Genomic DNA, 13,267 nt, shown 5'->3' with positions numbered 1-13,267 from the left:
CTTTGTCCTTGATAGTAAAAGGTTGATCATTGATGGAGGGCAGATTGGTTGGGTTATAGATGTCAAATTTCATGGTTATATCTTCAGCAATGTTCAAGGTCACAAGACCCTCTTTGACATCAATAACTACTCCAACAGTGGTTAAGAATGGCCTTCCAAGAATGATTGGATCTTCAGGTTCCTTGTCCATCTCCAACACCACAAAATCAGTGTGAACCCTTGCCTTCCCTATCTTGACTGGGACATTCTCCAACCTTCCAACTATCTCCTTGTTTGACCCATCAGCTAGGCATATATGAAGGTTGGTGGATTTGAAATCAGTTCTCCCAAGCTTTTGTGCTATGGAGTATGGCATCACACTTGTTGAAGCTCCCAAATCACAAAGGCATTGGTTGTAGTGGAGGTAACTGATTGTGCAAGGCAGATAGAATGGTCCTGGATCCTCAAGCTTGATTGGAATGATAACTCCTCCAAGGTCCTCAAGATCCTTCTCATCTTGAGCTTCAGCCTCCTTCTTTGACAAATCAAGCAAAAAATCTTTGTAGAGAGGATATGGATCATACTGTTACAAGGCAGGTCCTCTCTCTTCTTCTTGGTAAGCAATGGTGATCTCTTGTATGGCCAACACTTCCTCAACCACAACTTCTTCCTTTAAAACCCTCTCTTCTTCTTGTTGCTTAGCCATCATCTCCTTTCTTTCAATGATTTCCCTAAGCTCCTTAATCTTTTGTGCTTTGAAACATCCTGGGAATGGAAGAGGTGGCTTGTAAGCAGGAGGAATGTACTTAGCAGGCTTGGCAGCTTCTGAGTCTGCAACTCGATCGACCACTCGAGCATGCACTCGGTCGAGTGGCTGTTCGAGTACCTGGTCGAGTGCAATAGCAGACTCCAGTTGCTTTGCACAAACGTCACTTGGGGCTTCAGTAACTAATGAATTCCCCCAAACTTGGACTTCACTGTCCTCAGTGACTTCCTCATCAGAGATATGAATGGCTTCTGCAGTGAACTCCCTTGGATTTTGAACAGCTTTTCCAGGGAGTTGGTTGGGTTTAGGAGCTGAAGTAGAGGCAATGTTACTCTCCATATACTTCACTCTGGAGTTGAGACCTTCAAACTTCATGTTCAGATCATTGTACTGTGATGTGAGCCTTTGATTCAATTCAGCAAACTGTTTGGCTTCCTCAATCTTGCCTTGTGTTTGCCCAATCAACAACTATTGCATCATTGCTCTTAAGTCTTGTTCCTGGCCTTGGTTAGTCTGAAACCCTGGTGGGGGACACAATTGGGGCTGGAACACTTGTTGCTGCTGCTTTGGTGCATAGTTGTGCTGTTGTTGAGGCTGAGGAGGTGGATAGACTTGGTCTTGAGGGTTGGCTACATTGGTGCTCCTATAAGAGAGGTTGTTCTGCTTGAAACCTCCACCTTGGTTGTAGCCTTTGTATCCTCCTCCTTGGTTTTGCATGTAGCACAACTCAGCAAATTCATTCTCCCCCTCTTGAACTGGAGCTTCTTCTTCACCAATGAAGTGAATGGACTTGGACTGGCTTAGGAGTATCTTGTCAAGCTTCTCATTGACCATCTTCAAATCCTTCTTATACTTGTCCTCTTGTTCAGTTGAGGAGCCCCTTATGGTCCTATCATAATCCTCATTATAATTGCCATCAGACTGAGCAAGATTCTCAACTAATTCCCATCCTTCTTCCACATTCTTGTTGAGGAAGTTTCCATTAGAGGCTGTATCAAGAAGCATCCTGATCTTGGGAAGTACTCCTCTATACAAGGTGCTAAGGAGTGACTCATTGCTGAAGCCATGGTGAGGACACTGAGTCTGGAATCCTTTAAACCTCTCCCAAGCTTCACAAAAGCTCTCATTATTCCTTTGAGCAAACCCAGAAATTTCATTCCTCAATCTAGCAGTCCTTGCATTGGAGAAGAACTTGGCCAGAATAGCTTTCTTGCATGCATCCCATGTGGTTATAGCTCCAGTAGGAAAAGTCTTCTCCCAAAGGTGAGCTTTGTCTCCAAGAGAAAATGGGAAGAGTCTCAACTTGAATCCATCTTCACTCACTCCATTAATCTTTGTGAGTCCACATATTCTGTCAAATTCATCAAGGTGATCTAGAGGATCCTCCATTGGCAACCCATGAAATTTGTTGGCCTGTATCATGGAGATTAATCCACTCTTGATCTCAAAGTTATTGTTTGCTACTGAAGGTGGCACAATTCCAGCCCTTTGGTTGTGGGTATTGGGTGCATCTCCTGCACCAATGTGCCTTGGTCTCTGCTCATGGATAGCTGGTTGCTCCATGATGTCTTGATCTTCTTGTTGTTGAACTACTCTTCTTTGCTTTTGTCTCAAATCCTTTTGTAGCCTGTGGCTGTTGTCAATAGGCTGTTGAAGACTGTCTTTGCCTTTTGACCTTGTGTGCATCAACAAACTCGACTACAGACTCGAACAGGTACACGGTCGAGCGTAGGCTCGAGTGGGTGGTCGAGTCGACTGGGAAGTAATGGCTATTTGGATCTGGCTTCTGGCTCGATCAAGTGCTCGATCACAGCTCGGTCGAGTGGTGGTCGAGTGGGTACCTGAAACTAAAGACAGCCAAGCAAAGGAAGATTCGAGTTCAGTAACGTCACAAGTGTTTAAACAAACTTAATCTTAGACTAATAATGATCCTAAATGTCACAAAACACACTCAAATGGGCAACGGCGCCAAATTGAAACTGACTTCTTCTGTGGTGTGGTGAATGATGAATGTATGGAATGATGAATGAATGGATGTCAGGGTGTTTCAATTCCCCTTATGCAGTTGCAGTATAAGAGGTGTCAATCCTATCTGAGTGTTTGTGAACAATTAAGATGTGTATATGAATCTAAGTCAAGCCAAATGTAAAGGTTGTTTGTCACTAACAATCCTATAACGAGATATAATGAAACTAGAACAGAAATAGACACTATGCTAATGAACCAATGCAAGACAAGTAATGAACAGAAAACTAAGTGAATGCAAGAGAAATGAAACAGGAATGAAACAAGAGATAAGACAGGACAACTACAAAGCATGAACACAAATTTTGGGGACGAACTCGAGCAGCACTCGACCGAGTGTAGGTCGAGTACATGGTCGAGCTAGACTAAACGTGAAAACAGAGCAACACAATAAAAACAGAGCAATGCAAAAACGAATCAAACAACAAGCAAGCAATGATATTTAGACTAAGATATTAATAAACAAAGAAGGCCTTGAGGAGGGATTCATGGGCTGAGCTAATCATTGTGGTTATCTAACTTGGTCAACAAATCTCAAGCAAACTTTGAGCTGATCTTTAGACATACTATTCTAAGACATGTTTAATCCACTCTCATGGCAAGAAACAATCAAACCTATGCATTTCTAGACTTGTTCTCACAAAGTAAAGAATCTACACAAGCAGGCATTAAGTAATACATCTCAAACCAAACAAGACTCCTAATCTCTTAGCAAGCCTAATGGTAAGCTCTAGATCTAGCCTTATCTATGCTCCTTAGACATTGGTGTGATGCTAAGATGCTTGAAATCAAACCCTACCCTCTCAGATATAGGATCAGCATTAAGATCATCTAGCCTAGAAGAGATCTACAGCAATCAAGCTTGACCAAATCAAACAAACCACAAGATCAACCCAGCCTAACCCATCCTCAAGGTCCTAAGCAAACTACTCATAAGAACACATGGTGAAATATGTCAAAAACCCAGAAAATAATGAAACTTGCATCATTAGAAAGATGAAACAGAGATCTACAATATTGATGAAGGAAATAAACTCGAAATCTTAATACTTTGAAAGTTATTAAACAAACAAAATATAAGAATCTAGTCTTTCTCTCTCAAACAAGTACAAAATCTAAAACAAAAGAAAAGTGCCAAAGGAATAATATCTAAAAAAGGTAAAAACTAGGTTTTAGACTCTCTAAAAAGCTGGACTCCTTGGTGGCTGCAAGTACAAGGGCTTTTTATAGGAGATGAGGTGGAAGCCCTAAAAATACAAAAAGTCAAAGCAGTCAACGGCTCGGTCAACTCGACCAGTGCTCGGTCGAGTGGCTGGTCATGCTAGCTTCTCTCGTGCATTCTCCACTCGGTCGAGTCCTTCTCAGCACACGGTCGAGTGTCTGGTCGAGTGTGCGGTCGAGTTGGACTCTGGACCTTGATTCTTCCGCCTTAACTCTCTTGTTTTCTCCTCAGGATTGCTTCACTTCTCCTCAGCATTGCTTCCATGCTCCTTAAGCTCCAAAATCACCTGTTTATGCATGAAAAGATGCAAATGCAATGCAACTATACTATAATGCATGATTAGTCCTAAAGCTACACAATAATGGCCTAACTGGATAGCCAAAGATGCAAAAGTTGTGAATAAACTAAGGGAAAACAAGGTAAAATATATGAACATCAGGGCTGAATTTGGAGTGTTTAGAATACACTTAAACCCGTTTTTCTCCAAAACAGGCTTAATCCGAGGAAACAGGATACAACCGAGAGAAAACAATTATAAGAAGCAGTAAACAGCTATGTTACTCTTTCAGGGGTCAAAATATGTAACAATCCAATGCATTTGACTAATTGTAAGAGATCGGGATGAATTTGGAGTGTTTAGATAACACTTAAATCCGCTTTAACCCAAAACAGGCAAAAACCGAGAAAACTTTGATTCGAAGCAGTAAATAGCTATGTTACTCTTTCTAGAGTCAAAATATGTAACAATCCAATGCATTTGACTAGTTATAAGAGTTTGGGTTGAATTTGGAGTGTTTAGACAATACTTAAACCCGTTTTATCCCAAAACATGCTTAAACCGAGAAAACATTGTTTCAAAGCAGTTAATAGCTTTGTTACTGTTTCTAAGGTCAGACTGTGTGACAATCCAATGCATTGGACTAATTTTAAGAGATCGGGATGAATTTGGAGTGTTTAGAAAACACTTAAACCCGTTTTTTCCCAAAAGAGGCTTAATCCGAGAAAACAGGCTAAAACCGAGAGAAAAAAATTATTTAAAGCAGTAAACAGCTATGGTACTCTTCCTAGGGTCAAAATACGTAACAATCCAATTCTATTGACTAATTATAAGACTTTGGGTTGAATTTGGACTGTTTAGACAACACTTAAACCCGTTTTATCCCAAAACAAGCTAAAACCGAGAAAACAGGCTAAAACCGAGAGAAAACATTTATTCGAAGCAGTAAACAGCTATGGTACTCTTCCTAGGGTCAAAATATGTAACAATCCAATTCCATTGACTAATTATAAGACTTTGGGTTGAATTTGGAGTGTTTAGACAACACTTAAACCCGTTTTATCCCGAGACAGGCTTAAACCGAGGAAACAGGCTAAAACCGAGAGGAAACATTGATTTGAAGCAGTAAACAGCTATGTTACTCTTTCTAGGGTCAAAATATGTAACAATCCAATGCATTTGACTAATTATAAGAGTTCGGGTTGAATTTGGACTGTTTAGATAACACTTAAACCCGTTTTATCTCAAAACAGGCAAAAACCGAGAAAACTTTGATTCGAAGCAGTAAATAGCTATGTTACTCTTTCTAGGGTCAAAATATGTAACAATCCAATGCATTTGACTAATTATAAGAGTTTGGGTTGACTTTGGAGTGTTTAGACAATACTTAAACCCGTTTTATCCCAAAACAGGCTTAAACCGAGAAAACATTGGTTCAAAGCAGTTAATAGCTTTGTTACTGTTTCTAGGGTCATACTGTGTGACAATCCAATGCATTGGACTAATTATAAGAGATCGGGATGAATTTGGAGTGTTTAGAAAACACTTAAACCCGTTTTTTCCCTAAACAGGCTTAATCCGAGAAAACAGGCTAAAACCGAGAGAAAAAATATATTCGAAGCAGTAAACAGCTATGGTACTCTTCCTAAGGTCAAAATATGTAACACCACTTCCATTGACTAATTATAAGACTTTGGGTTGAATTTGGAGTGTTTAGACAACACTTAAACCCGTTTTATCCCAAAACAGGCTTAAACCGAGAAAACAGGCTAAAACCGAGAGGAAACATTTATTCGAAGCAGTTGAAACAAGATTTATATTGTGGTGTGAATGATGATGTATGCAATGGTGAGATATGAATGGAATGATGGATGGGTGTTTCAATTCCCCTTATGCTATTGCAGTACAAGAGGTATCAATCCTAAATGAGTGTTTGTGAACAATTAAGATATGCATATGAATCTAAGTTAAGACAAATGTAAAGATTGTTTGTCACTAACAATCCTAGGAAGAAAATGTAAAATGCAGAAAATAAACTACAAGAGCTAACAACTAGATGCAGATGAAACTGAATGATTGAAACAATGATAAAGCAAGAACAGAAACAGAGACTACTACTAATGAACTTATGCAAGATAATTAATGAACTGAAAACTAAATGTATGCAACTGGAATGAAACAGGAATGAAACAAGACAAACACAAATCATAGACACAGAGTTCTGGGGATGAACTCGAGCAGCACTCGACCGAGTGTAGGTCGAGTGGGTGGTCGAGCTAGACTAGATGCAGAAACAGAGCAATGCAATAAAAACAGAGTAATGCTAAATCCAATCAAACAACAAGCAAGCAACAGGATTAAGACTAAGATTTCAATAAACAAAGAAGGTCCTGAGGATGGATTCATGGGATGGACTAATCATTGTGGTTATCTAACTTGGTCAACAAATCTCAAGCAAACTTTGAGCTAACCTCTAGACATATTAATCTAAGACAAGTTTCTCCCACTCTCATGGTCAAGAAACAATCAAACCTATGCAATTCTAGACTTGTTCTCACACAGTAAAGAATCTACACAAGCAGGCATTAAGCAATACATCTCAAACCAAACAAGACCTCTAATCTCTTAGCAAGCCTAATGGTAAGCTCTAGATCTAGCCTTATCTATGCTTCCTAAACATTGGTGTGATGCTAAGAAGCTTGAAATCAGACTCTACCCTCTCAGATATAGAATCAGCATTAAGATCATCTACCCTAGAAGAGATCTACAACAATCAAGCTTGACCAAGTCACACAAACCACAAGATCAATCCATCCTAACCCATCCTCAAGATCCTAAGGAAACTACTCACAACAATACATGATGATCAAAGTCAAAAACCCAGAAAATATTGAAACTTGCATTATTAGAAAGATTAAACAAAGATCTTTAATATTGATGAAAGGATGAAACTCAAATTCCCAATATCTTGAAAGTTATAGAACCAACAAAATATAAGAATCTAGTCTTCTTTTTTAAGGAAGTACAAGATCTTAAAAATAAAAATGCAAAAGGAATAAAACTAAAAAAAGTAAAAACTAGGTTTAGGGAATATCTAAAAAGTTGCACACTTTGGTGGCTGCAGGTACAAGGCCTTATATAGGTGAGGAGGTGGAAGCCCTAAAAATAGAAAAAGTCAAAGTAGTCAACGGCTCGGTCAACTTGACCAGTGCTCGGTCGAGTCCATGGTCGAGCTGGCTTCTCTCGTGCACACTCCACTCGGTCGAGTCCATCTACCCACTCGGTCGAGTCCATCTACCTACTCGGTCGAGTGCTTGGTCGAGTTGGACTCTGGACCTTGGTTCTTCAGCCTTAACTCTCTTGCTTTCCCTTCAAGATTGCTTCACTTCTCCTCAGGATTGTTTCCATGCTCCTTAAGCTCCAAAATCACCTGTTTATGCATGAAAAGATGCAAATGCAATGCAACTAAACTCTAATGCATGATTAGTCCTAAAGCTACACAATAATGATGAAAATGGCTAGCAAAAGATGCAAAAGATGTGAATAAACTAAGGGAAAACATGGTAAAATATATGAACATCAGCAGTAAACAGCTATGGTACTCTTCCTAGGGTCAAAATATGTAAGAATCCAATTCCATTTACTAATTATAAGACTTTGGGTTGAATTTGGAGTGTTTAGACAACACTTAAACCCGTTTTATCTCGAAACAGGCTTAAACCGAGAAAACAGGCTAAAACCGAGAGGAAACATTGATTTGAAGCAGTAAACAGCTATGTTACTCTTTCTAGGGTCAAAATATGTAACAATCCAATGCATTTGACTAATTATAAGAGTTCAAGTTGAATTTGGAGTGTTTAGATAACACTTAAACCAGCTTTATCCCAAAACAGGCAAAAACCGAGAAAGCTTTGATTCGAAGCAGTAAATAGCTATGTTACTCTTTCTAGGGTCAAAATATGTAACAATCCAATGCATTTGACTAATTATAAGAGTTTGGGTTGAATTTGGAGTGTTTAGACAATACTTAAACCCGTTTTATCCCAAAACAGGCTTAAACCGAGAAAACATTGATTCAAAGCAGTTAATAGCTTTGTTACTGTTTCTAGGGTCAGACTGTGTGAAAATCCAATGCATTGGACTAATTTTAAGAGATCGGGATGAATTTGGAGTGTTTAGAAAACACTTAAACCCGTTTTTTCTCAAAACAGGCGTAATCCGAGAAAACAGGCTAAAACCGAGAGAAAAAAATTATTTGAAGCAGTAAACAGCTATGGTACTCTTCCTAGGGTCAAAATATGTAACAATCCAATTCCATTGACTAATTATAAGAGTTTGGGTTTACTTTCGAGTGTTTAGACAACACTTATACCCGTTTTATCCCAAAACAAACTTAAGCCGAGAAAACAGGCTAAAACCGAGAGGAAACATTGATTTGAAGCAGTAAACAGCTATGTTACTCTTTCTAGGGTCAAAATATGTAACATTCTAATGCATTTGACTAATTATAAGAGTTCGGGTTGAAGTTGGAGTGTTTAGACACCAGTTATACCCATTTTGTCCCAAAACAGGCTAAAACTGAGAAAACATTGATTCTAAGTAGTTAATAGCTTTGTTACTGTTTCTAGGGTTAGACAGTGTGACAATCCAATGCATTGGACTAATTTTAAGAGATCGGGATGAATTTGGAGTGTTTAGAAAACACTTAAACCCATTTTTTTCCAAAAGAGGCTTAATCCGAGGAAACAGGCTAAAACCGAGAGAAAACATTTATAAGAAGCAGTAAACAGCTATGTTACTCTTTTAGGGGTCAAAATATGTAACAATCCAATGCATTTGACTAATTTTAAGAGATCGGGATGAATTTGGAGTGTTTAGATAACACTTAAATCCGCTTTAACCCAAAACAGGCAAAAACCGAGAAAACATTGATTCGAAGCAGTAAATAGCTATGTTACTCTTTCTAGGGTCAAAATATGTAACAATCCAATGCATTTGACTAGTTATAAGAGTTTGGGTTGAATTTGGAGTGTTTAGACAATACTTAAACCCGTTTTATCCCAAAACATGCTTAAACCGAGAAAACATTGTTTCAAAGCAGTTAATAGCTTTGTTACTGTTTCTAAGGCCAGACTGTGTGACAATCCAATGCATTGGACTAATTTAAAGAGATCGGGATGAATTTGGAGTGTTTAGAAAACACTTAAACCCGTTTTTTCCCAAAAGAGGCTTAATCCGAGAAAACAGGCTAAAACCGAGAGAAAAAATTATTTAAAGCAGTAAACAGCTATGGTACTCTTCCTAGGGTCAAAATACGTAATAATCCAATTCTATTGACTAACTCTAAGAGTTTGGGTTGAATTTGGACTGTTTAGACAACACTTAAACCCGTTTTATCCCGAGACAGGCTTAAACCGAGGAAACAGGCTAAAACCGAGAGGAAACATTGATTTGAAGCAGTAAACAGCTATGTTACTCTTTCTAGGGTCAAAATATGTAACAATCCAATGCATTTGACTAATTATAAGAGTTCGGGTTGAATTTGGACTGTTTAGATAACACTTAAACCCGCTTTATCCCAAAACAGGCAAAAACCGAGAAAACTTTGATTCGAAGCAGTAAATAGCTATGTTACTCTTTATAGGGTCAAAATATGTAACAACCAATGCATTTGACTAATTATAAGAGTTTGGGTTGACTTTGGAGTGTTTAGACAATACTTAAACCCATTTTATCCCAAAACAGGCTTAAACCGAGAAAACATTGGTTCAAAGCAGTTAATAGCTTTGTTACTGTTTCTAGGGTCAGACTGTGTGACAATCCAATGCATTGGACTAATTATAAGAGATCGGGATGAATTTGGAGTGTTTAGAAAACACTTAAACCCGTTTTTTCCCTAAACAGGCTTAATCCGAGAAAACAGGCTAAAACCGAGAGAAAAAATATATTCGAAGCAGTCAACAGCTATGGTACTCTTCCTAAGGTCAAAATATGTAACACCAATTCCATTGACTAATTATAAGACTTTGGGTTGAATTTGGAGTGTTTAGACAACACTTAAACCCGTTTTATCCCAAAACAGGCTTAAACCGAGAAAACAGGCTAAAACCGAGAGGAAACATTTATTCGAAGCAGTAAACAGCTATGGTACTCTTCCTAGGGTCAAAATATGTAACAATCCAATTCCATTTACTAATTATAAGACTTTGGGTTGAATTTGGAGTGTTTAGACAACACTTAAACCCGTTTTATCCCGAAACAGGCTTAAACCGAGAAAACAGGCTAAAACCGAGAGGAAACATTGATTTGAAGCTGTAAACAGCTAAGTTACTCTTTCTAGGGTCAAAATATGTAACAATCCAATGCATTTGACTAATTATAAGAGTTCAAGTTGAATTTGGAGTGTTTAGATAACACTTAAACCAGCTTTATCCCAAAACAGGCAAAAACCGAGAAATTTTTTGATTCGAAGCAGTAAATAGCTATGTTACTCTTTCTAGGGTCAAAATATGTAACAATCCAATGCATTTGACTAATTATAAGAGTTTGGGTTGAATTTGGAGTGTTTAGAAAATACTTAAACCCGTTTTATCCCAAAACAGGCTTAAACCGAGAAAACATTGATTCAAAGCAGTTAATAGCTTTGTTACTGTTTCTAGGGTCAGACTGTGTGAAAATCCAATGCATTGGACGAATTATAAGACTTTGGGTTAAATTTGGAGTGTTTAGAAAACACTTAAACCCGTTTTTTCTCAAAACAGGCGTAATCCGAGAAAACAGGCTAAAACCGAGAGAAAAAAATTATTTGAAGCAGTAAACGGCTATGGTACTCTTCCTAGGGTCAGAATATGTAACAATCCAATTCCATTGACTAATTATAAGAGTTTGGGTTGACTTTCGAGTGTTTAGACAACACTTATACCCGTTTTATCCCAAAACAAGCTTAAGCCGAGAAAACAGGCTAAAACCGAGAGGAAACATTGATTTGAAGTAGTAAACAGCTATGTTACTCTTTCTAGGGTCAAAATATGTAACATTCTAATGCATTTGACTAATTATAAGAGTTCGGGTTGAAGTTGGAGTGTTTAGACACCAGTTATACCCATTTTGTCCCAAAACAGGCTAAAACTGAGAATACATTGATTCTAAGCAGTTAATAGCTTTGTTACTGTTTCTAGGGTTAGAGAGTGTGACAATCCAATGCATTGGACTAATTTTAAGAGATCGGGATGAATTTGGAGTGTTTAGAAAACACTTAAACCCGTTTTTTTCCAAAACAGGCTTAATCCGAGGTAACAGGCTAAAACCGAGAGAAAACATTTATAAGAAGCAGTAAACAGCTATGTTACTCTTTCAGGGGTCAAAATATGTAACAATCCAATGCCTTCGACTAATTATAAGAGATCGAGATGAATTTGAAGTGTTTAGATAACACTTAAATCCGCTTTATCCCAAAACAGGCAAAAACCGAGAAAACTTTGATTCGAAGCAGTAAATAGCTATGTTACTCTTTCTAGGGTCAAAATATGTAACAATCCAATGCATTTGACTAATTATAAGAGTTTGGGTTGAATTTGGAGTGTTTAGACAATACTTAAACCCGTTTTATCCCAAAACAGGCTTAAACCGAGAAAACATTGATTCAAAGCAGTTAATAGCTTTGTTACTGTTTCTAAGGTCAGACTGTGTGACAATCCAATGCATTGGACTAATTTTAAGAGATCGGGTTGAATTTGGAGTGTTTAGAAAACACTTAAACCCGTTTTTTCCCAAAACAGGCTTAATCCGAGAAAACAGGCTAAAACCGAGAGAAAAAAATTATTTAAGGCAGTAAACAGCTATGGTACTCTTCCTAGGGTCAAAATATGTAACAATCCAATTCCATTTACTAATTATAAGACTTTGGGTTGAATTTGGAGTGTTTAGACAACACTTAAACCCGTTTTATCCCAAAACAGGCTTAAACCGAGAAAACAGGCTAAAACCGAGAGAAAACATTTCTTCGAAGCAGTAAACAGCTATGGTACTCTTCCTAGGGTCAAAATATGTAACAATCCAATTCCATTGACTAATTATAACACTTTGGGTTGAATTTGGAGTGTTTAGACAACACTTAAACCCGTTTTATCCCGAAACAGGCGTAAATCGAGAAAACAGGCTAAAACCGAGAGGAAACATTGATTCGAAGTAGTAAATAGCTATGTTACTCTTTCTAGGGTCAAAATATGTAACAATCCAATGCATTTGACTAATTGTAAGAGATCGGGATGAATTTGGAGTGTTTAGATAACACTTAAATCCGCTTTAACCCAAAACAGGCAAAAACCGAGAAAACATTGATTCGAAGCAGTAAATAGCTATGTTACTCTTTCTAGGGTCAAAATATGTAACAATCCAATGCATTTGACTAGTTATAAGAGTTTGGGTTGAATTTGGAGTGTTTAGACAATACTTAAACCCGTTTTATCCCAAAACATGCTTAAACCGAGAAAACAGGCTAAAACCGAGAGGAAACATTTATTCGAAGCAGTAAACAGCTATGGTACTCTTCCTAGGGTCAAAATATGTAACAATCCAATTCCATTTACTAATTATAAGACTTTGGGTTGAATTTGGAGTGTTTAGACAACACTTAAACCCGTTTTATCCCGAAACAGGCTTAAACCGAGAAAAAAGGCTAAAACCGAGAGGAAACATTTATTCGAAGCAGTAAACAGCTATGGTACTCTTCCTAGGGTCAAAATATGTAACAATCCAATTCCATTTACTAATTATAAGACTTTGGGTTGAATTTGGAGTGTTTAGACAACACTTAAACCCGTTTTATCCCGAAACAGGCTTAAACCGAGAAAACAGGCTAAAACCGAGAGGAAACATTGATTTGAAGCTGTAAACAGCTATGTTACTCTTTCTAGGGTCAAAATATGTAACAATCCAATGCATTTGACTAATTATAAGAGTTCAAGTTGAATTTGGAGTGTATAGATAACACTTAAAC

General features: G+C 37.8%; 1 non-coding gene across 1 annotated transcript; it reads left to right on the top strand.

Annotated features, from left to right (window-relative positions):
* Positions 1-1,805: 1,805 nt before the first annotated feature.
* Positions 1,806-1,912, top strand: LOC147950145 (small nucleolar RNA R71). Its single transcript, XR_015565309.1, has one exon. It is a non-coding gene; the product is annotated as a small nucleolar RNA R71 (small nucleolar RNA).
* The last annotated feature ends 11,355 nt before the right edge of the window (positions 1,913-13,267 follow it).

Source organism: Camelina sativa, chromosome 1, assembly GCF_030686135.1.
Source record: "Camelina sativa cultivar CO46 ecotype springtype chromosome 1, ASM3068613v1".
Classification (NCBI taxonomy): Eukaryota; Viridiplantae; Streptophyta; class Magnoliopsida; order Brassicales; family Brassicaceae; genus Camelina; species Camelina sativa.
This window is presented reverse-complemented; position numbering and strand designations above follow the sequence as displayed.